The sequence below is a fragment of the Erpetoichthys calabaricus genome, chromosome 1 (genome assembly GCF_900747795.2).
Source record: "Erpetoichthys calabaricus chromosome 1, fErpCal1.3, whole genome shotgun sequence".
Taxonomy (NCBI): Eukaryota; Metazoa; Chordata; class Cladistia; order Polypteriformes; family Polypteridae; genus Erpetoichthys; species Erpetoichthys calabaricus.
The window spans coordinates 207,067,236-207,093,633 of record NC_041394.2 but is presented as its reverse complement, the minus strand read 5'-3'; the positions used below and the strand labels follow the sequence as shown (position 1 = coordinate 207,093,633).

Below are 26,398 nucleotides of genomic sequence, written 5' to 3'. Positions count from 1 at the left end.
CTACGAGTTTTTTCGTAGACTCTGGTAATTCTAGTGTTAAGCTGTTACTGATAACCACTGTGATGGGCGGCCACGGCCACAACCTGACCGGGACGCCAACAAAGTGGAAGGGCCAGGGGAAAGGGCATTGATGAGGCAATACCTCACCTGGGACACTAGAGGGCAGTACTCCTGGGCGGCTGTGGCACCACGGATTCCCGCAGGGCATGTCGGGAACTGGAGTTGGTGAAGCCCTGTTGGGTTCTGTGGGGGCCGCCAGGGGGAGCTGCAGAGCCCTGTAGAAGACCTCCAGCACACCTGGGAGTAATTCCAGGTAATAGTGATGAGCCACCTGGAACACTCCCGGGATCTGAATAAGAGGAGCTGCCCCATTCCATTGAGGGGCCAGAGTTGGAAGGAAGGAGTGGACAAAGCCTGAGGAAGAGTGGAGGCGGATAGACTGGTGGCAAGAAAGGGAATGGACTGTATATTGGTGTGGTGTTGGTGGTTTGTGCACCACATAACTAGGTAACACCAAAGTAGCTACCACCCTTAAGCATTCTGTGTTGTTTGCACTGCTTTGCTTGTCATTAATTGTTAATATCCATCCATCAATCCATCCATCCATCTTCCAAACCTATTTTATCCAGAGTAGGGTCAAGGAGATGCTGGAGTCTGTCCCAGCAAGCATTGGGCACAAGGTAGGAGCAATCCCAGGACAGTGTGGCAATCCTTCAGATGGAGAACACACAGGCACAAACTAGGGCCAATTTAGCATTAAGATACAATTACAGAGCAAACTCCAAAGCATTACAAGAAAAAGACAAAACCAAATATTAAAGATATGGTTGTAATTATTTTTTTACAAATGTAAATCTAAAACAACTGTGCTTTTCTCAGTGTAAAATAAGACAAGGAAACAAAGGTCAGTTATTTGTGCATCTACAAGGGTCCCCAAATCTGAACTTCAAAACCATTGTTTTATGTCTCAGTTACATTCTAAGTTTTACTATTCACTATAGTAAGAAAACTGTGTGCCCTTACACCTTGCCATTCACAAACAAAACTGAATCTATTTCACTTCTGTAGCATTATGGTAATGTGACAAGCAGAGAGCATTCCATTTATGTGTCAGTTTGGAGGTGAGCTATGCTAAGCTTTCAGTATAAACAGCTTGTACTGATGTGTGTAACTATATATTGTGAAGTCAAACATTTGAATAAGAATTAAGCATGCACCTATATGTACTTAGTGTGCACATTAGTTTACTAAGAATGGCTTTTATAGACACATTTGCATTATTTTTCTTTGTACTGCACTGTTTATTCATTTGAGTGACTGTGCTAAATGTGGGCTTGGTTTCCATCTTGCCAGCTGACATGGTCAGTATCAGTATGCAGCCTGCCTTGTTCTGTGGTGACAAGCTCATATCTGAAGTGTTAATTACTGTGATTAACAGGAAGAGTGTCAGATGTGTTGCACACACAATGAGAACACACTTTGCATGAGTACAGCTCTTATTCTTTAAATGTGCTATAAGTCAGTGTCATGGTGTCTGGCCTTACTTCTGAATCCTGACAAGACTCATTGCAGTACCAGCTTTTAATGTCACTGTTTTCACGGGATGTTAATGAGTCTTAAGTGTGAATTACCCCGACTTATTTTTGGTTTATTTTGTTCCTTACTTTTCAAGAAAAATGCATTGGAATGCTAATTAGTTCAAACCTCAGCAGAAATTATCCATTTACGACTGACATCTTTATCCAAGGCAACTTACAACATTTATGATGCAATTGGTTACATTTCTTTTGGCTTTCCAGTGGGAGCACAGGCAGGTCAAGTGACGTGCTTATGGTCACACTGTTGTCAGTAGTGGGATTTGAAACCACAGCCTCACGGTTTGAAGTCCAAAGCCATAACCTCTACACCACACTGTCTACATCCAAAGGTAGAAATCAAATTGGAATACATAGGTGACAATGTAGTTTAATGTAAAAATAAAAAGAAGTAAAACAATTCAGAAGCTGTCAAACTTTAAGAATCACTTGAACAAATGTGGGCTGTTGCTTACACTTAAGCAGGCTGTTCTGTACACATGAATTTATTAGGTAGTTGACATCCCATTATATTTAAGGGCCATCAAAACAACACTTGGCAAACTGGGTTGCTCATTGTGCTACCAATCATGGTTCAAAAAGGAGGTTTCCAAGAATTTAAGAAAGACCTGATTGTTTAGGTACATTTAATAGTAACATTGGTTTTGAAGACTAAAGAATGTCTTGATTTTTCACAACAAACAACGACTAAGGTGCTAGAATGGAAAGGGATTGTCAGCAAGGAGCAACCATGAACAACCAACAAACCCCTGGAATGTGATATATGTGCAATAATAAACCAACAATTTATCCTTGACTGCTTTTGATTGCAAGTTCCAGTCTATAACAGCAGTGGTATGTTTAATCAAGCATACTTTACATTGAAAAATACACTTTTACGGTTTAACTACTGGAAAGAACACAAGCGATAGACTTCTGATCAGATAGGTAGACTACAAATAGACAAGTAGAGTGAATGTGTGGAGCACAATAAAAGATTTTACTAGGTCAGGTCTGAATGTTTAATTTTCATAGCAAAGTGTTATGGTGGCTTCTTTAGAGGTAGGGATCCTTTCTTGGTATCATTCCTTTAGAGAGCAATGAAGAAATTTCAAAACTCACTTTGCAGTACCTCATTTAGCATTGGTGAATCAGATTGTAATCATAAAATGACAAATGTGTTCTGAGATTTTTCAAGTAAGGAATACAGAAGTTTCAATGTAATCTTCACTCATCATTGGTCTGGAGCATGGAGACATGTTAAGTATTGATTAGTTTATGTATTCGTAATGACCCAATAAACCTATAAGGGAACTGCTGTCAATGCAACACAGTTATGAATGATCATGTTTATCCATTTACCCAATGCTTATGGCGTATCCTGTAGTAGTACATTAGGGAACATTTTTCACAGCATTCTTTGAAACATCAAATGTTGGAATTTCTCACAAGAAACATAGAGTCATAGACACTTTTAAATTCAATCTCTGGGGGCATTGTATTTTTCTTCCAGTTTTATTGTAGCACAGCTCCCTTTGAAAGATATTTCAATTGTTATGTCTGATAAACTAAAGTTTAATTATAAGATTATACACCCTGAAAGTATACAGGTTAACAGGAAGTTGAGTTTTACAGTATGCTTCATGAATCACAAACTAAAAGCTATATGATATCATCAAACTGGTCCCCAAAATAAAAAAATAACAACAGTGGTAGAGTAAATCTAGAGAATTCTACCAGACTGATTCTGAGATTTTGGTTATGATTTTTAAGAAGAGACTGAAGATGGATATTTTCAGGTCAAATAAACAGAATTAAAGTTGTGACATGTAATAACTGTTCAAAATTATGAGTGGAGTATTTTGCAGTAGATGCATTTATTGTAAAATAACTTTGTTAATAAGAACAAAGAAACACAGAACAATTACATTCAACTGACTTGCTTGAGTGTAGCACACCTCAGACGCTTCCCCAGATTCAGTTGCTGACAGGATTCAGAATACAACTTCCAAGAACTCTGGAGCCATGTGAACACTGTCATTATTTCTGTGACACTGGAAGTACTCTTAAGTCAGATTTTTAAAAGGAATCTCCCTTCTGATGCAGGTGAAGGTCAAATGCAAAATCATTTATATTAAACAAAGAATCTGACAGAATATTCTGGCTACAGAGTAAAAAGAAGGAAGAGGGGGCATCTGGGACAACAGTATTGTTCATTGCTCTAATTCTTGTAAACAATACTTGAATACAATGACAAGGGATCGTCTATCATACTTTGAAGTGCACTTCCTGGCTGTTACAGTAATAGTTAAGGCCTGTCCTGTTGAAATTTTAAAGCTGTTGAGGTTTTGGACATTTTATCTGAATCAAGTGATCTGGACACAGTTGACGAGCCAAGGGGTCAGCCACAGACAAGTCACTCACAGATGTGCTTTTTGTAACAGAAACTGTTGTTTTGATGAAGTGCTGTCTAAGCTTTTTGTTTCAAAATCAGCATTTTAAAGTCTAGATAAGTGCTAGTTCAAATGTTTTAGTGTTTCATCTTTAACAGTTTTAAAACACACCTATCTGTTGTTTGGTTAATAAAAAAATATTAAATAAAACAACCTCTTTTTTTAGGAAGTGTATGCTCCCTGTACAATAAAGCATACACCTGGGACACCAAATACAGCAGCAGCATCTGCAAGTGCAATTGACCGATAAAAATCTCAACTACACATTCTAAAGACATGGCTCACCAACTAAGTCTCCGGAAAGAGCTGTATCAGCATGAAGTTGTCAGGCATCACTGAGTGAAGCTGACAGGGTAGTGAGTTGTCAAGAAGAACACGACACTATGATGGGAGTGCAATGTTGAAGATGCTGTCAAACAACAACAGCAGGCTAAGTCATATGGTACTTAATCAAATGACTGGAAGCAGGACAATATTTGGTTTTATTTACAATTACGTTTGGTTAGACAGAACATTATTGTCCATAAACATTCAATAAAAATAAGCAAGATAAAGTTAAACATTACTGTAGTTTACAGGTGCTTATTCAGAAATGAGCTGGAATAGCTATTTAAAATTATCTTATTTTACCTGATATTGACAAAAAAAAAATACAGCTGGTGTGGTTATGCTTTAGTAAGTGCTGTTACCTTACTGGTTGTGGTGACCTGTAATAGAACACAGATTGTGTGGAATTTGTATGTTGTGCAAAATTGGAAAGTCTTTGGGATTGAATGAAGACTGAGATATACTGACATGCTGATGTCATCCTTACAAATGAAAGAGAAACAGAGAGTTAATTAAAAAATACATTTTGCTCCTAAAATCTTTGTGTTTTGATTGCTGCTAAGAAGCCGTGTGGGAATTTTTAAAGTTTTTTTTTTCCCCTTTAGAAGGTTTTTCTTTGCCTTTTTTCACCCACACAGGAGCAAAAATAGCTGAGAGTTTGGGGGAGTGTTTGAAAAAGTTACATGTACTTGTGCTTGTTATTTGGATTCAAACTAGAGTCAGCGAGGCAGGGCAGTAAACAATAGGAGCTGATACCGGCATCTCTGTAACATCTCTGTAGCATCTCTCTGGCATTGTAACAAGGTATAGTTATAAGTAAAAGAAACAATGATTCCTTGGTGGGGAAAAAAGGCAGCGGCTGACTTCAAAGCAATAAAGAGAAGGGCTCTGCAGAACATAGGCAGGAGGCTAGTGTTAAGTTGCTGTTAAGGCACAAGCGACTGTAGGAGCAGACATGGCCCTAAGAAACTAACTAGCAGCAGATATGCAGTAAGTGAGTTTTTCTAAACTAAACAGTTCTTAATGGTCAGGTAAGCAGAGCAGTTGCAGTATTAGGACGACAGCGTAAGGGCTCATTAATACGAAGGAATACAAATTGTGTGAGTGAAGAACTTTTAAGTAAGGAATAAGATGAGCAAAAAGTAAGGAGAGCAGACAAAGAAAAGTAAAGGACAGACAGCAAGGGGAAAATATTACAGGAGCTTAAGGGGTCAGAATCTGTAAAGTAACTGTAGCAGTTCTTTAATCAAATTGTTTTGGCTGAATTTTTTTTTTACCAGTTATTTCATTTAAATTTTTTTAAAAAGATGAGCAGTTTTATTAATCCAAAATCAAATTTTAATGATGAGGCCAGTGCAAATGCAAGTCCAGTTAGATGTTGGACATTTTAGAGAATGGCTTGGAGGAGCCAGTCTTTTATGAGGGCTTCATCTGCAAGAAATGCCAGCTGATCTAGCACCTCAAGCTCAGGCTTGCTGAACTGGAGGAGGAGTTGGCTGGCCTTCATTGTAGCAGAGCCATGGCAGATCTGGAACACCTTTCCTTTAGGGAGATAGTATGAACTCCTTAGGTGGCATGGGAAAAGATTCCAGACCAGACAGGCAGAGGGCATGGTCACAAGGTACAAGGTAAAGGTTTGCTCCAGAGATGGAGAGTCTCGAACAGTGTGGTAGACCTCCCTGGAAGGGTTGATAACCTCTTGGCCAGAGCAGAGGGGATACAGTTGTCATTGTCCATGTTGAAATAAATGACATACATAATGACATACATAATTTGTCAATAATATGTCAATTCTGCAATCCAAATTTAAAGAGGTGCCAGCCTGAGGAGCAGAACTGACAAGGTAGACTACTTTGAAGTTCTGCCTGTGCCACATGCCAGTCCATGTAAAACTGAGAAGATTAGAAGGCTTAACACATGGCGAAAATCTTGGTACTGGGTAGTTGGGTATAGGTTTATGGGGCACTGGGACTCCAGGACTCTGCCACGACAGATTACATCTGAATCAGAGGGGCACTGATGTGCTGGGGAGATGTATGAGTAGGTTAGTCGGGAATTTTTTAAATATGGAATGGGGTGGGGGCAGGGAGTTTAGGACAGGCCAGGCTTAGAACTGTACATGAAGGAACAACCATTATTGTAAAAATAAAAACACATAGTAATCTAAATTCTTACTCAAAGTTTAAATGCAAAATTAAAATGAGTAACACATTAAAAACAGCTTGCCTTAATGCTAGAAGTATCAAAATGGAGTTGTATGTAGCGGAGCATAATTATGACATTATAACAATAAAAGAAACCTGACTAAATAACAAAGATGGGGATGAGTATAACAAAGAGGGATACACATTTTTTAGGAATGATAGACAGGACAGAAAAGGGAGGGGATTAGGTTTTAGGTCAAACAAACTTTAAACACAAGTCCTATTCCGTTTGATGATAAGCCCATTCTTAGTGATGACATGTGTGTTTCTCCTGGAAAACGTTAGGGAAAGAGGCCTTACAGTATTTTAGCACCCAATGCAGACAGTAATTTCAATGCACATGTTTTTAGTAATATTAAAAAGGCAAGTTTACAGGGGGATATTTTAATCATGGGGGACTTTAACTACCTGAATATTAACTTGGCTAACCTTTCAAATAGTGGAGCACAAGAGCAGGAGTTTTTAGAAGTAATCACTGACTTTTTTTTAACACAGTATGTTAAAACAAAAACACTTGGGGAAACATTTCTGGATATAGTATTTTGCAATAATCAAGACAGAATTGAGGGTGTAGAAGTGATTGAACCACTAGGGTCAAGTGACCATAATATAATACAATTCTCAGTATTTCAGAAGAGTGCAGATGCAAAGACTAAAACTGTTAAGTTTAACTTAGGTATGGCAAATTTTGAGCAGATGCAGATTCTAAGAAGGATAGACTGGGACACGTTTTTAAGTGTGGAGACAGTCGAGGAGCAGTGGAACGAGTTTTAAAAGGTTTTACATATAATGCAGGACAGGCACATACCTAAATTTGGAATCAATAGGAATTAAAAAAAAAACTCAGACGTGGGTTAATAAAGAGTTGAAAAAGAAGTTGCAAAGGAAAAAACAGCTGTATAAGGTTTATAAGATTAATAACTCCAATGTGAATCGTAGAGTGTAGAAGAGCATAAGGGCAACTATTAAGAAGAATATCAGGAAGGCAACAAGGCCGTTAGAGAGGAATAGCAGATAAGGTGAAAGATGACTCAAAGATATTCGTTCAGTATTTTAGTAGAAAAGAACAGTCAGGGTGGAGATGAAGAGTATCAGGAACAATAAGGGGGGGGGGGTAAAAATACAGACAATGAAATAGCAGATGCTCTAAATTCACATTTTTCTGAAGTCTTATCATGTGAGGAAGTATACAAACTCAAGTGGTAAAAGTGACTACTAAGGAGGTACTGAGTGATTTGTAAATTGTAGAGGGAGAAGTACTGCTTAGATTAAATAGGCTGAAATCAAACAAATCATCAGGATCAGATAATATTTATCTTCAAGTTATTAAGGAGGTTAGTGAGTACATGAGTGCGTGTGTGTGTGTCCCATGAGGGAGAGATGTTTGCTGCAGAGCAGGGTCCTGATTTGCACTAAGTGCTGCTGAGATACACCTCTGCTGCTCATGAACCTGTATTTGAATAACCAGGAGGATAAAAAACATTGGATTAAAGATATGCATACAGTAGAATCAACACTTATTTGAAAATTTGATAAAGATTGATATAGAAGCAGATACTGGCTTGTGTTTAAAATTCCACAGGTTTTCTTTTTAATGAAGTAAAATAAAAAAGAATGCTTTTCAGAAAGTCAAACTGGTCTTTTCTCTAAAGCATAGGTGTTGAAATAATTAAATTACCTGTGTTTGGTATTTAATGCAACATCCTTCACATTTTGTCAAGAATGACTTGGGAGAAAAATTTAGACCATTACCAATTCTGAAATGTTCAGATTCTTGATATCCTTACATTTACTCTTGTTCAGTTTAGCCCACAGGTTTTCTGTTAGGTTTAAGTCAATGCATTTTGGATTTCGTTGCAAAATGTTCACTTAGTTTTCAGCTGATTTCTTGATTTTGGTATGTGATTTAAATCAGCCATACTGGAAGATGTACTGTAGCTCTCTAGTGTGGACAACCAGATATTTGGTAAGAATGTACATATACTCATTGATCTTAAGCTGTCCCCTAGGCCCAGTGGCACTAATATAAAACAATAACCTTATCTACTTGTGGCAGATATTCTTTTTCAGTGGAGTTTTTTTTTCTGTGTATGCATTCCTCTACAGTTACCAAACGTGTCAGTGCTTTTTTAACTTCCTTATTAATGGAATCATTTCACTAATTAGAAAACATGCCATTTGTTATAGTTTTTTGCCTGTAGTGCCTGATTCTGAAGAATCAACAACCAATTGTCTCTTTTGATTTCTCAGTGTCTTGTTTCTTACCCTTGCCAATGTACATACTAGTTTATTTTAAAAAGTAAGTATTGCTCATTTAATTGTTTAATTTCCTTTACAATCTATTCTCTTTATCGTGTTTTTAGATCACATGTGACAAACACTTAACACAAAAGGTTACCAACCAACTTTCTTTTGTTAATGAGGGATAGGAACAAATGTCAAAATCAGCTATATAAGTGTTACCTGTAACCGCTCACCTTTCTCACTGTCTGGATGGGATCACGCATATTCAACACATAGAGACACATATGACAGTCTATTTGCTGACTTGGGCTGTTTTTATATTCATATCTTTACTTAATCCCACTTCTACCACCAAGAGATTCCTTTTGCGCTCCTAAGGGACTGCATATTGACAAGGAATGGACAATAAAACTTTTCAGCTATGCAAACAGTAGTCAGATAAATAGATGCGGGCTTTAAAATTTTCTGTTAAAAATTTATTTGCATCCAAAATTAATAACAGAAAATATGAACACTACAACAAATTATGCAACTTGTGTTAAGTCTTCATATCAGCAAGGCACTCCAGTTGGTCTAATTCCTAAGTTCCAAATTGTATATCTATAACTGAAAAATGAAAAGAAGAAGATTTCTTGCTGAAGACAGAGCACTTTTCCAAGTGTCCAGCAGCTAAAAGAGAACTCTATTTAAGTGTCTATTGTAGTTTTTACAAAGCAGCAGAAAGAAGGCTCCTTGCAAGTGTCCAGTTTTGCAACTAAGCTGAACTCTTCACAGAAGTGCCAGAAACGGGCAACATACTGATATAAGCCTCCATTTTCGCAACAAGCAGCAACTGAAAGAACTGCTTTAGAAAAAAAGTCTGACAAAAGACAGCCGCTCTTCCCTTTCCTTTGAGCCCACACAAAACTTCTTTTCACCTCAATTAGCTAAACATTTACAGTTTCTCAAAATACAAAGAAAAATTTTATTGAATCATTACCACAAAGTCAGAATTATTTTCTCATGGGAATCACATGTTGCACTTTCTAACTAAGCAAAATAATCTGACTCCTCCTTTGTCTTTTTCCTTTCCTAGAACACACTGGGCTCCTGTTTAGCTTGACAAGACTTTCAGGCGTAAGGACTGTCACCTGAAATTTGACACCCGTATCAGTTGGAGTATATGCCATACAACTAATTTTTTCAGATTTTTTAAATTATGGATGGTCTACTGTTCTGCCCAGGCATTAAAAATCAATACTAAACATATGCTTTTCATCCATCCATCCATTATCCAACCCGCTATATACTAACTACAGGGTCATGGGGGTCTGCTGGAGCCAATCCCAGTCAACACAGGGCGAAAGGCAGTAAACAAACCCCGGGCAGGGCGCCAACCCACCGCACGGGACATACACACACACACCAAACACACACTAGGGACAATTTAGAATCACCAATGCACCTAACCTGCATGTCTTTGGACTGTGTGAGGAAACCGCAGCACCCGGAGGAAACCCACACAGACATGGGGAGAACATGCAAACTCCACGCAGGGAGGACCCTGGAAGCGAACCCAGGTCTCCTTACTGTGAGGCACTGCGCCACCGTGCCGCCCATACATATGCTTTTTAAAAAGCATACATTTTATAGGAGTTCTTATAAGACTTCAGAGCATCCTACAATAAACAAAAAGTTTTCATTTTATAAACCTTGATATCTGTCAAAGCAAATGCTGTATCATTCCCAAATACTTTGTTACAGTTATAGCATGGTACACTTTTTTATTTAAACCATTCTCTTCATTTTTAGATACTAATACCTTGGGAGAGAACTTGGACTATTGGCCTATTCTGAAGTGTTTGAATTCTTTATATTCTTACACTTACACTTGTTAAGTTTAGCCCAAGAGTTTTCTGTTAGGTTTAAGTCAGAGTGACATAGTTTGGGAAAGAGTGACATTTGAACACATGCAATGGACTGTATTTTTAAATTGGTGAGTAGATAGCTCTCATTGATTTTATCATTTACATTTTTTTAAATTAAGAGTTTAAACACATAGAGAATTTATAGTAAAATGATAAACAGAAAGTTTAATGAGAATTAATAAAAATATACAATAAAATACTTCCAATTTAGGCTGTGCTTATTAAATACCTGTAGCATCAGTGAAAAGGTTAAATACCTACCCACAAAAATGATATCTATGCCCCACATAAAGTAAAACTTAAAAGTGCACCAAATTAATGGCGTAATGGTCATACAGATGTACTGTAAGCACCAGCTGTCAGCTTAAAAGGGATAGATAGAAAAATAATAGAAACAACAAAATAACTAAACAATGAAAACATTACAACCTCACAGAGTCATTGAGTTTCAAAAAGGAGCCTATTCATCAAGACTAAATGTATTAAACACTTTTAATATGATTATGCCAGCTCTATAGAAAACATTATGAATGCTTTGCATTCTAATCAAGGAAGATTAAGGACAGCGTATTGTATGAAACACCTGACTCGTGTACAGATGCTGTTAACTGGAGCTCAGGTTGCTCAACTCACTGAGACATTTTTAATTCATTCTTTAATTAAAACTCTTAAATGCTTCAAATTACTACAGAATTTGGGCCCCCCCTTATGCAATTCAGTGCAGTATTACACATTTTGTACAAATTAGTTTTTGATTTTGTTGTTTGAAATTATATGCCAATGGTACTTTATTCTGTGTATTTGTAATATTTGGCCACGGCAAGTCCTCTGATGGACAGAACTCTCACAGATAGCTCACCTTTTGCTGCAATTAGATCTGTATTAGGACTAGGTGTATTATTTCCCTAAACTCATACAATCATTTTATTATGTGAATGTACATAAATACATTAAATGATTATTTCGAGTTTATAAAACAGAAGGCTGATGTTAGAAGCAGACTAGGATCTGTTCACTAGACAGTCTAATTCTTTTACCCCTTGACAGAGCAATGACATGCAATTCTAATAATTATTTTATGTGTAAATAAAGCATTCAAGTGTTTCATAATGATGAGTTTTTAAAAATTATCACAGTTGACACAACTAAATGTACACACTATTTGAAAACCTGTTTACTTATCATTAATTTCACTCAACGAAATGTGATCTGCAAAGCAGACTGTTCTGGAAGAGTCATACTGATTCCTGTTTATATTCCCTTGCAGTAAATGACAATCAGCTCTTTTGGCTTTTAACTTTAAAGTAACCACATATAAAATGTAATGGACATTTTGTCAGTTCAGGCCTTTGAATGGTGCATGAGGCAATGTATTTAAAACTGCATGTCTCCAATCATTATCACTGGTGTTTTAGTGCAAACAAAATTCAAAATTTAACATTTTTTGCCATCTCTGCCTACTCAGGACTTCTGCCTTGACATCTCTGTATGAGTCCCTACCTTATATACAGTACCTCCTGCCAATACTGTCTCTTGTTTTCATCTTTATGTTTTTCTGTCTAATCCACCTTTGAGTTCTTCAATTTCTCCCTGTTGACCTCTTTGGGATTGCCTATAGTTGATGTTTATAAGCTTTCTACCTACACTCAGTGTTAGTAAGATGTTACTTAGCCTCAGTCTTCCTCCATACTGTATCTACTGTACTTTTGAAACCCCATAATCTTTTATCTTCTGTGGCAGTGTTCATCTGTCTGAACCGTATAATGCTACACTCCATATTACACACTTAAAAATGATCTTACTTGTTTACATGCCTGTGCATTTAGTTGTTAATAATAATAATAATAATAATGCATTTTATTTATAGGGCACTTTACATTAGCAGTAAATCTCAAAGTGCTACATAAAAAGTTTAAAAAAAGGGTTAAACAAAGCAAGATAAAAACAGAGGTAAAACAACAATAAATTATAGAATTCTTGTTCATAAGCTTTCCTAAATAGAAAAGTCTTTAGCTGTTTTTTAAAACAGCCCACAATCTGCTGTGTTCTCAGGCTCTCTGGTAGGGCATTCCAGAGCTGTGGAGCAGCAGCTGCAAAGGCTCGGTCACCCATTGTATGAAGTTTGGTCACAGGGGGGCGAAGGCAGTAGGTATTTGCAAAATGGAGGTTTCTTGCAGTGGATTGTAGTATAAGGACTTCCTTGAGATATTGTGGAGCATTTCCATGGATATATTGGTGAGTAAACAACCAGAGTTTGTATTCGATATGGAGGTGAATAGGGAACCAATGAAGTGATCGAACGATTGGTGAAATGTGTTCATATTTCCGCACCCTCATCAGGATTCTTGCAGCACTATTTTGAATTTGTTGTAGCTTTTGAAGGCTCTTGCTGGGGATCCCGATGAGGAGTGCATTAAAAAAATCCAGTTTGGATGAGACAAAGGCATGAACCAGCTTTTCAGCATCATAGAGGGAGAGGTAGGGACAGAGTTTGGCTATGTTTCGGAGATGAGGGAATGCAATTTTACAAAGGTGATGGACATGTGTATCAAATGACAGATGGGAGTCTAACTTGACACCCAGATTTGTAAGAGAAGGGGAGAGGGTAATGGTACGGTCAGAAAAGGAAATACAATTTACAGAGGAACGTAGTTGATGGGGGGGGGGGGTGCCAATTAAAAGAGCTTCAGTTTTGGTGCTGTTCAGCTTGAGGAAGTTCTTGGACATCCAGGCCTCAATCTCATCCAAGCAAGAGGAAAACATTGATGGAGGTGTAAGAGAAGTCAAATCCAGTCTCACATAGAGCTGCATATCATCGACATAGCAATGGAATGAAACTCCATGGTTGCGGATGATGTGACCCAGGGGTAGCATATAGATATTAAAGAGGGTCGGCCTAAGGACTGATCCCTGTAGGACCCCATAGGTGACAGTATGGGTATGAGATTTAGCATCCCCCAAGGCTACATACTCGGCCCTATATGTAAGACAGGACGCAAACTACTCCAAAGCAGCTGTAAGGTTCAGGAGGATAAGGAGTGATGGAGAGACCTGGTCAGCAGCCATCAGGAGGTCATTGGTGACTCTAACCAGGGCTGTCTCTGTGCTGTGAGAAGTTCGGAAACCAGACTGAAATTTTTCAAACAGGTTGATTTTTTTTAGGTGATCCTGAAGCTGAACCAAAACAACAGAACCTAACTCTTATTAATTACATTTTTGGTCCTTTATACTTTTAGCTTTATTGTCACACACACCATTGTCTGAATGTCATACTGAAGAAGAGATATTGGAGACTTCCTGTTTTCTTAGCTTATGCTCTCACTGGCATATGCCAGCAATAGAACATGCAGTCTTAGTCATAGTCACACTATGACATTGCCCTTGAAAAGACTTGCTGGTCTTGACCTTTTCATTGTTTCTGATCCCAGATTCTTCCTAGTGCTTATGTACTTGAAAGGCATCACTATAAGATATCATTTGCTACCCTGCAGGCAAAAATAAAAACATATTTTTATTTATTTTTTCACCAAGCTGGATCCCGACAGTAGCACCAATTAATCTCTATTATCTGTTTGTAATAAATACCATAATTGAATTTGTAAATTTAATAGATAATGCCCTACCTGCTTTAATTTACCTTCTGATATGCTGTATATGCTGAGCTCAGATCAGTTTCACCTGAATACCACGTCAGATGGTTCCCTCATAGAATTTAAGATTTCAGCCTGTCTTATCAACCTCCATTGAACTAAAGCAACTGTCTGCTTTTCACCACAGGGCTGTCTTTGTCTGGACATTTTAGGTGGGTGTGCATTCTTGATATGCCTATGACACTCTTGGGCTTGATAATTCCAAAAGGGTTGTCTGATTCATTCCCTCAAATATTTAGTCTTGCTTGGTACCATGGCTGCTCTGAAACAAACTATGCTTAGGTAACTGCCTCTCTGCACAAATAAAATGTTCTTAATCACTTATGTATCACCTAATAATTTAAAGGAACTTCCAAACTAGAAGAATGACTAAAGCTTTGTTGAGCTGCATAGAACAATGTTCTTATGATGCTGTCACTGACTGAGAAATCAATTATGTGGAAAGGGCAGGAATACATAATAAAGTGGCACCTCTGTTTATTTAGACTATGATATTAAAAACTGATAACTGGAAGAAAATCCTTGTAAACAAAGAAAAAAGATTCCCATTAGGCTTTAAATAGAACCTTGACACCACAAGAGGTACAATTAGCTGTTTATAGCTAGACATTACTGCACATCATGCAAGTGATTTAACCTCAGGCAAATAAAAGTAAGATTTCACTTTTTAAATAAAATTAGTTCCAGTGTTAGTGTCCTTTCCTTTCCCCAAGGTGTTCAACAAACATAATTTCTTTCAGAGATTATCTGACAGCTAAATTTAAAAAATGTTCTTTGCATTGCTACATTTTGTTGACCAGCTACTGCAGCTTGCCATCTTTACATTAGTTATTCAGACTGACAGAGAGTCTTAGTCAGAGGGTTCAATGCATCTGTTATGCAGCTGAGAGCGATGAAAATTAGTTCTTCCAGTCATGAATTTTCCTTTTCCATATGGTGTTCTTTTTTCTTTCTTTCTTTCATTTTTTTTTTCAAGGAGGCAGGCAAAGCAGAGATTATGCTTAGAAGAGCAGATTTGTAGCACTATAAAATACTTTGTCCCTCTGGTAATGCCTATAGCTAAAAAGAGTAGAGTAACAGTGTATATTTGCTGAAATCCTTCATGCAGTGTATATGGTTAATATATGCCACTTTTTTCATTAATGGTATATATATATATATATATATATATATATATATATATATATATATATATATATATACAGTATATATATATGTGTGTGTTGAACTCTGAGAGTATAATTGAATCCTATATTGTTCCATTTTACAAGAAGCGATTAACCGATCATTTAAATTTTAGATGTTAGTTTTTGTAACATTAAAAATGTCAAAAACAATTTAAAGTTGTTTTTGTTACTAAATAACAATAGACATGCAACTTCAAGTTAGATTGACAACTTTGTCCCTTTCTGTCCTTTCTTTATACGTTTTTTTTTAACCTTCTGTTAAGATCCATGCTTGATTATATTTTATCATAACAGGAGACACTAAGAATATATTGGTTATTATAAAGAAAAGGTTTCAGTTTAATATAGTTCCAAATATTTAAATTTTACAAGGATGTCTTTATGTTAGCTTATGCCAGTCTGTCAATTGTCTTTCTCTGTGTTTCTCTCAAACCATTTTTTAAGGTGCCTATCCTTCCTACCTCCTGTTTCATCCAGTGGGCTGTTAGAGAACAGCCATCACTGCATTTTTCAATTATTTTTTGGAGAGTAAATATATTTTTGACAGTATGTTTTTTTTTATTTTTTTACTGTTTTGTGGTCATAATTGCCTTCAGTGTTTTGACCATAGACAGGGTGGAAACACTGATTTTTTTTTCCAATTCTTTCTGACCAAGGCTTTTAGCTTCATTTTTTAATCCTTTTCTTGCCATCACTTGACCACATTTTTCTATGTTGACCCTTTACCTTTGAATATTACTTCACCTGCTTCTTTCAACTGACTGAATTTTAAAGTATTTCTGACTCATTTCTGTTTTGGTTTTAAAACAGTTTCTAAAAACTTTATTTTTGAATATTGTTCGCCTAACATACAGTATTCATTATGGTCTTCTCACTTTCTTGTGTCAATGATTTAACATGTGCACTTTTCAGAAACATTTAACCATGCTCTTGCAGAACCTCCATGTCTCTGAACCATATTTTGCTATTCTGTATGCTGTAGTTTTAAATAAGGCAGCACAATACTGGAGATGTAACTGCTGCTGCTCCTCTGGATTTGAATTCCTTGCCTGGTCATTGCCTATGAGGAGTTTGCAAGCCCCCATCATATCTGCATTGATTTTCCTCCCACATCCCCAAAGACAGGGTTATGTGGCACCATATAACTTGGGTCTGTGTGGGTGTGTGCAAAAGTGGTTCCTTTGATAAATGAGGCCCTGTCCAAGGCCACTTCCTATGTTGCACCCAGCGCTGTAAGGATAATCCCTGGGAATCTGGTTTTAATCTCTGTCTCACACCTTTCATTGTGCTGAATTGAACAAATCCAAATAATGAGGCTGCCACACCTGCTGTCCGTCTGTACATATTTAGTGATATGTTGCTCATTTTCCTCTTTATGCTTTGATACACTTAGAAAGGACTTATTCATTACAGCTTGTTAAGTAACTGCACAGTCAGTTTAAAGATTCAACACATGCACAGAGTGCACAGCACTGTAAAACCGGCCAACCTGGGTAAACCCAGAAAATGGCCTATAAACCGACAGAGAAGGTAAAGAGAGGTAGAGAGGAGATGAGAGGATTGTGAAATAGTGGGTGTCCTGAGAACTGTATGTGTAGCCTTGCAAGTAAACAATCCATTGTAGTTCTTCTTAGGGAATACTTTCAACTAAGAAAGCCTTACTGTTTTCTTTTGTAGGCTTTAAATACAATAGTATGCTTGAGCTTTAAGTGGTATTCCTAGAATTGCTGCATGAATATTTCATGAGGAAAAAAGTGCACAATAAAAATCATAACCATGGGTCATTCTGACTTCAAAGCATTTACAGTCGATCTAAAATTTTTCCTCCATTTCCTACGGCAGTTAACTTGATCACTGTGTGTAAATATTGTGGCATTACATCCATCTTTGTATCATTAGCGCAGGTTACAGCAGTGATTTTAAAATCTCACTGTCTTGAACTACCACTTGGAAATCAATGACCGTTCATGCAATCACCTATTTCCTTTGTGTCTTTTTTTTTTTTTTGCTCCTTTATTTTTAAGTACAGGACTTTCTTGTAAAGTACACGGTAAACTATTGCTATATTGCAAGAATGCTTTTTGGGCTGTGTGAGACATTTACGTGGCACATACTCATGCAAATGTCCTAAAACATTTAAACTATGCTGACTTTCTACCATTTCACTGCACAGAAAAATGAGTAAACTTTAATATATACAGTGTTAAGAGTCACCATTCTATTGCATTACAAGTAAAACTTGTTAACAGATGCCATGTATGCATGTATTTAGCTTTAATTTAATCCTGGGAACTACTGTATAATATGTATGGCTGCAACACATTCTGGTTCTTCTCCTGAGAAAACTCTGAATATATTCTTGTTTGTCATTGTGTTGGAAAGTGGTAATGTGTTGCAAGTTGGTTGGACATCCAAGTGAGTATTTAACTGCCCTCTGTACACGTAACAATAATCCTACTAATGCTACTTCTACTGCTACTACTACTACTACAACTAGGATGTGCCTACAAGACAATTTGCCTTTCTTATAAAAAGCATGAATGACTTTAACTGACTCCTCTCGTAATGAATCGGGGGTACTGACTATTGTCCAGTCTTACTCCATCATGGAGACAAACACAGGCAAACTAATTTATGCCACTTCTGTGCATGATGTCCCTTTCAGTCCCTTTCCATAATGTGTTTTGATTGCACTGTTTTTGCTCCAAGTCTATCCCAATTCTCAAGCTCTTTGCTGTATCAGGGAGACCAAGACCAATATTCTGTCACTTGTACCTGTTCCTTCATTTATTAATCTCAGACTAGATTGGTTGTAATGGCACGTCTACAGGTGTTTTCTCACAAATGAAACTGTCAATCACTACTAGTGATTAATACCAAGATGGGCAACATAGTTGCTGGTATTTCTGCATTTTAAATTGCTACCTTCCATTTATAACCCCAAGCAAGGGTATGTACTAGGGGTGTTCAAATATAAACAGGAATTTACGAGCTATGCTTTATATATTGAATACAATGAAGTGATTTACACACTATTTTTCTGTATAGTCTCCTGCCACTGCAATCCACTTGTTCCCATGCTCAGTTAGCTTCTTAATCCCCGAAGAGTAGAAGTCTTTTGACTGCATGTTGACCCATTCTTACACAGTGTCAATAACCTTCTCTTTCGGCTTGAATGTCTTCCCTCCTAAAAATTCTTTAAGTGAACCGAAGAGATGATCGCCCCTGTTTGAATGACTTTTACCAATCATACACTCTAGACTGAGAGAGAGAGAGAGACAATCATCTCCAAACTGTTTTTTAAGTCTCGAATAAATCTGAGATGGAATGACTCCTTCATGTGTCAAAAACTGAATAATAATGCGCTGCGCAGCACTACTGTGTACCTCCTGCTCCGACATGTTGATTACAACTGACAGGAAGGGGGGAAAGAGCAGCTAGCACTAACGGCAAGTTTATATATGTGTTTGTCCTATGAGTCACGTCTACCTTGCACTATTTATAAGAACGGACCAATAAAATTCCTGTTTATAATTGAACACCTCTTGTACATAGATCTAATAACAAAAAATATGGCTTAGTATGAACATTCGATAATAAACTTGACCTACTTAGCTGTCAAAATCATGTTATATCACCCCATCTGTTTTGAGAATAAAACACAAAGGATTAAACTATGTTATGGGTTTCCTCAGCAAACTGCCAGTAATTCATACTTTTCAGAATTGCGTACATCAAAAGGAAGAAACATAATCATCACTCTATATGCCTTTTATTACATTATACATTACTTATTACTCAGCAATAAACAGTCTAACTACAGTGTAACTAAACATTATTAGTGTGTAACTCAAGGGGCAGTATTGCTAGGTTCTCATTTCTCATTCTTACTGCATACTGATTGCATTACTTCTTATACTGACTGGTACTCAAATTACAGAGACAGTAATAATGTAACACTTTATGGCATTCTAGAAAAGTTGGTAAATGTTGTAATAGAAAATAAATGTCTATCCTGAGAGAAAGAGATTTTTGTAATAGGCCTGGGAAATTAAGCACCAGAAGGGGAAAGATGAAGAACACTCAGAAAACAGGCAAAGGTCTAAAAACCAAGAAATGAGCCACAAATTGATTGTCAAAACACAAAACTTGAAATAAAGCTCATGACTCCTAAAAACAAAGCCGAAAGTCCTGACTGCCCTATTATCCTTTCTCTTAATAGCTTTGTAAAAGTGAAGTGATATTTCTTTGATTAATCCAAAAACATGGACACACACATCACTGCAGTGCCATATTAAACAGCATCAGCTGCTGTGATGTCACAAATTGTTCTTCAGATGAACACGTGACTGGCAATTAGCATCATGGCTTGCAACAAAACAGAGATATGTGGCAACTTAGCAATGGTGCAGTTATGATGTCAACCACATGAAAAAAATAATAAAGGACATATAGTACTTCAGTTAATAAGAAAAATAACCTGCACAGAAAATACCTATGAATAAAAGCCTGAGATACCAGAAGCTACAGTAGCTATTAAGTAATCATTGCACAAGAGCACTGTAACAAGTTATACTTAAAGTAAAGCGATGTCCAAAAAATTTAAAATGGATTCTTCTTTTTTGACATTAAGTCATAGTTCTAATTATGAACAGCTGCTGACATTAAACACAAATGGATCAATACATATGGTAAATGCAAGGATCATTATATTTATTTAGCTACTATAAAGTGTTCTCATTTGTTTTCTTATAAATGGTAAAATATGTTATTGATTTAAGTCAACTGCGGTGGGCAGGCGCCCTGCCCAGGGTTTGTTTCCTGCCTTGTGCCCTGTGTTGGTTGGGATTGGCTCCAGCAGACCCCCATGACCCTGTAGTTAGGATATAGCGGGCTGGATAATGGATGGATTTAAGTCAATATAGACATAGAAGAACCCTCAAACAAGCCCACAATATTGTTTTAGGTGCCATTCAGAGCGTAATAGCCTCAGCAAGGGACTTATCATTTGATCAGAACTGACTTTTGTTTAATCATTGGTTTCACAAACCCAGAGTAACAGGAGAATAAGAAAATTAATTTTACCAGACATTTATTTCATAAGTGGTTTAAGTAGTTAGTTGAAGTATTGTTTCTTTAGACCAGAAAATGAGACTACTATAGTGCATTATTTACAATGCGATTTTACTCCAGCTCACTCTGTCATACTGAAATGCTTTATGTTGTGTGTAATGAAGACAATTCTATTTGGCATTCATTGTGTCCCCGACTATTTTTATAGTAATACTGCTCAGTTGTTGTTTGAGGCTTGTTGAAATGAAATTATAATGTCATCACACTAAAAGTCTACTTCCTAGACACAAAGTGACATATTGTAATAAATGCATTAGAAGAGGTATGTGCAGCCTTCATCAGAGACCTGAATCAATTACTTCCAGTTGACAGTGGCTGGCAGTGAATGCACTTACTACAAAGGATAGTCCTGAATTACAGCTCCTGGCAGGCAGAAAGCAGGCATTGGCCTATGGATGATGTGTAGGTGTGTTTGTCTTCTTCATATTCATTGTTTGTATTTTATATCAAAGTTTAACTTGAATCAAAGTATAATCTCTCCATTGCTTCTATGTAGTATATTACATAAAGTTACATTGTCCACTGTGGCGACCCCTAACGGGAGCAGCCGAAAGAAGAAGAAGAAGACATTGTCAGCTCATTTCAGTAAATATAATTAATTAATGTAGTCTTTGGAGGTCACTTGAGCAAAATAAAAATAAATAGACATAATAATTTGAAATCTGACAAAATAACAATCTTAAACCACTTGGCCTCTCTAAGGGCCAAAGCTGGAATGCACAACACTCAGACACTGGAGACAAAGATGTAATTAAAAATGATTTTTTTTAATTGGACAGAATAGACATGATATCAGTTTGCTCAGTAATACATGAGGTAGAAGCACATGATGAACAAGAATAGTTGTGTATTTGAAATATTAAATACATGTTTCAGTTTCAATATTTATAGTCTAAATATTCTCGATTGTAGTAGAATCATCTTTCACCCTCTTGTAGAGGTCCATAGAGGGCTGCATCCCTAGTAAAGGATCAAATTTAACATCACTTTCCTAATTGCTGACCTTGAAATAGTCAAAAATGGTATCCCACGTGCTTATGTTTGAAATTTGTTATTTTCAACTTTCTAGGAGTGGTTCTTAGAGGGCTAGGACCATGAATCAAGTATCAAACATATTATCAAATTTGTGGTCAGAAACCTCGGAATAGCATAAAAGAATACTCCACATGGATATATTACCTAACTCCATGTTTTTGAAGTTTTGTGAATAACAATAATTTTGTCCTCTATTATCCCATTATTGGGTGAACCCCTGGGGTCAGCTGATGTGGCATATACATCTTCAAGTGCTTCTGATCATTTTTGCTGGAGACACCCATTAGTTTATTGTTTCTCATAAGAGTGCAATTTCCTACCCAAAAATATTATCCAAAAATGTCCTGAAAATAATTTTTTTTTTTGCTGTGTACAGGGCAAAAAAATAGGGTAGAACCCTAAAACTAGGGATCAAGACGAGTTGAATGGCATGCAATATATGGGGGTTTTCTCATAAAGGTGAGCCAGGAGGTGCCATGCCAAAAAAAACCACAAAATTTCAAATCATTCATAAATAATTCTTAGGATCATAATATTATGAGAAAACAGCAAATCCTTTGAAAATACACACCAGAATGACTAAAAATAAAGAAAGGTTCTGACTAGATAGTCACAGTTACACTCAGGCATTATGCAGGCATATTGCTGTTGATATAAATAAGCCCCAGTAGTGTTTCTTAACTGCAGAAAAACTGGTTGACTGAAGGTCCTCAGTGTTAGTGTGTTAGAGAGAGGATGTGCAGCATTGTTCAAAATGGCACTCAGTTTTGTTTTAATTCTCTCCTTTGCTACTACCTTCAGGGCCTTTGAAGTGTGTCCTGTAGCTGAGCCTGCCATTTTAATTAGCTTGTTGATTCAGCTGGTTTCTCTTAAAGTGGTATTACCAACCCAGCACACCATAGAGCAGAAAATTGCACTGGCCATTACAGAATTATAGAAGATATGAAAGATGTCAAAACCCACGTTAAAGGAGCACAGTCCCCAATGAGAAAAGATGTTCTGTCCTTTCTTATTAGTTCCTTCTTATGAGACAAGTCCATCCTGTGATTGATGTGGATCACTAAATGCTTCTAGCCGTGTACCACCTCCACATTCACTCCCTGAATAGTGACTGGACATAGATGGCCTTTGGTGTGGTGAAAGTCATTAAATATCCTTGTTTTTGCTGATGTTAAGGTACACCAAGAAACAAAGTTCTCCACCTGACTCCTATACTCTGTCTCATCCCCCTTACCAATACACGTCATAAGTGCAAAATCTTGTGAGAATTTCAGAAAGTGGCATGACGTGGTGTTATAGTTTGAGGTGTACTAGGTGAAGAGAAAAAGAGACAGGACTGTTCCTTGTTATGTTCCAGTTTTGCTTATATCCATATAATAGCCTTGCAATGTGCACTCTGCTGGATAGATAGGCCACTATCCAGTCCACTATAGGCTTGCCCACCTGCATGTCTTTGAATATAGCCCTTAAAAATAAAAAAGGATGGCTGAATGGTATTGAAGGCCCTGAAGAAATCATAAAAGCATAATCTACATGGTGCATGCCAGCTTTGTCCAGATAGAAAAAAGCTTTGTGGAGGAGACAGAGAATTGCATCTTCCACTTTAATCTTTGTCTGCTATGTAACCTGCAGTGGGTCCAGGTGGTCTATCACAAGAGATGGCTCATATAGTCCAGGACAAGCCTCTCAAATGTTTTCATGATGTAAGATGTTTGTTTGTGAAAAAGCTCATGAATTTCAATGAGTATCATAAATAAACTACTTGCAAGTACTTCTCTCTTCTTCTTCTTCTTCTTCTTCTTTCAGCTGCTCCCGTTAGAGGTTGCCACAGCGGATCATCTTCTTCCATATCTTTCTTTCTTCTGCTCTGTTACACCCATCACTTGCATGTCCTCTCTCAGTGCAAGTACTTACACTGTCAAAAACTAAGATTCTTTACTCTCAAAATATGCCAAGGGGCAAACGAAGAATATGCTGTTTTTAAACACAGAGCAATGATTTAGCAATGGTTGTTTGAAATGTCCAAAAGCTGAACAGGTCAGTTTTGTATGTTAAATTATATAAACATAATGAATGGTTACTATCTTTTCAACCAAGGTAAAATAATGGCATTGGCCAGACAATCTTTTCATACATACCACAGCATGTTTCTATTGGGCACACCAACACAAGGTACCAATACAGGGATATTGTTGTTTTTATACGTCTTTTTTGAATAACTTGAGTATGTACCTTCCTCATAGTCACACAGTGATTCAAAAGCAACAAAAGAATTGAGAAACTTGTTTTTTTTTAAGTTAATGTCTTAGCCACTAAACTACACTTGGAACATCAAGGTTGACCTTTTTTTTACCATTTTTAGCCAAGATGAAACAAAACCAGTCCTAGACAGGTTAATAAATCTGTGTGGAGTTAGCCTGTCCTACCCATGTGTAGCAGGGGTTTTTCTTCCGGGACACATCACATTCTTCCCAAATTAGGGTTATTAGCAAACTAGATTACCCTTGGATAAGTATAAGTAGGTGTGTGTGACTGACAACTCCTCCAAGACTGTCTCATGTGTTTTCCATGCTTTTGGAAAGGATTCTCTCAATTCTTCCTTACAAGCAGTAATGTTTTCAGTTCTGGTAATGGTGTTTCATCCTACCTTGTACCTATTACTGCTGAGATAGTCACCAGCTCACCATGGCCTTGAATTGCACTGAATTAGAAAATGGATGGTTGATTACAAATATATTTTGTTCAAAGTGGAAAATATAATATAAAGACTAAAAATGGCACACATATTTTGTTGTATATTTCAAAAGCCTTTAATGGTTTAATTTTGCCAATGATACTTCAATTTTGAAATAATTCAGAGTCCTCATAGTTCACTTTGACCTCATCGATTTCAACAGTACTAATCAAAGTAAGGTGTTACCATTATAGTAGTTTCTAATATGCATGGTAAACGTTTCCATGATTTTGCCATGATTATGTAAATAGCGCATCTGTCTAATTCCTTACCGAAAGCTGTCAGCATTTCTGAAAGAGTCAGTGTTTTAAACCTTCTGACATATGAAGCCCCAGAGATTGATTTCCCCTTCCTCTGCCCTCTGTTTCAGGTTCTGTGTCTGAAGGTGTCCTGCTCAGCTCATGTGAGTGGCAGGAGGAATGAGGTCAGTTTTAGAGTAAACATATACAGTAAGGGTGAAATGAGAACATTCCAATACCAATTCTTAAGACATCTGTCTTGTCTTTGCCTCTGTCATTCTTGCTTTCACAGTGTAAAGCTTTGTGGACTGCACCTGCTTTCTAAATCCCCACTCTGTTTGAAAATCTCATTGCATACATTTTCTTGCGTCTTTTTACACTTTATTCTTTTGTTACTTATGTCACATCAAAGGGACAGTTACTGCGTGTATGCAAACATTTGACTGTCATCCAACCTTTTGGTATTATCTTATTACAGGAGTGTTATTTTGAACATCAAAGCAAATGCAAATTTTGTTATTAAGATTACATTCTGTTGTCAAATTTAGAATGTTTAACCTCAGACTCTTGTTAATAAGTGAGGTAATAAAATTAATATGATTCAATTAATTTTAAATCACTTGGAATATCAAATTGCTGTAAAGGGCAACTTGCCTTTGTTTTACATATTATGCATTCTGTAAACCCGATTTCTTTTCCCTTTTTTTCTTGCATTACTTTTCAGAGTAGTGTGTGATTACCTGAGCTATCGACTCATGGACATGCTTTCAAGCAATGTCTTTGAAGATAAAAATCCCTTCCTCAGTGTAGTAATGTTGTCTGCTGAGCAGCATTATTCCCTGGTTTCTTAAGTATTATATCTAATTGTAAAGCAGCAAGTCATATGAGCAAGGACATGTACTTAGCTGAAATGCTTCAGACAATGTTTACTACTCTCATATTAAACGTGCAGCATTTCAGTAGGATTCTTTTTTTTTCTTGTCACTGTCAGTTTTTCTCAAAAGAAATTCGGTTTTAAATTTTAATCAGTGGCTTACTCATTCCATTAACATTTCATATGACAATTTGGGCCATTGGTTACCACTGTTCCATTCAAGTAATCTAATACACATGGCACATTTATATTTTCAATCCATTTCATTGCTTTTGACTAAATATTTTTAATACTCTGTTTATGTATATTTTATAGTTAACACCTGCCACACTGTATTTTGAATATGTGCTGTTAGCTGTTCCTGAACAGTTTAAAATATTTATTAACACATATCTTAAAATTCTGAAATACCAATTTTTTTGTTAATGTTCTGAAAATACAGATGCTTTGACAGCTCATAATATTTTCTGTGCCTTTTTCTTTTATGACTTATGACTTTTATTGTCACATCTTCTATATTAAGTCATTGTCTGTGTCATATAGTAGACCTGAATATTTTGAAGTTCAGAGGCAGAAGCCTTTATTCTGTCATATCAGTAGCAACTATGTCTCTTCGCATTAGTTGGTTTATTTGCTTATTTTTAAGACTTTTATTATATCCTAATTCTATTTATTTATTCTAATACACGTCTGCAGGGTGCTGCAGCTAGTGACTTGCAGTCCCATACAAATGGCATCGGACCTGACTTAATACACAAAATTTCTTGTGCTGCATGTGGGAGTTAAGCGGTGGAACAAAATGAAAGTTTTAGAATTTGGACAAAAATGGGATTAAAA

At 36.8% G+C, this 26,398-nt stretch overlaps 1 protein-coding gene across 1 annotated transcript in view; it reads left to right on the top strand.

The window, feature by feature from the left end:
- immp2l (inner mitochondrial membrane peptidase subunit 2) overlaps window positions 1–26,398 on the top strand; it is a 1,592,803-nt gene that overhangs the window by 778,572 nt on the left and 787,833 nt on the right. The window lies entirely within an intron of this gene.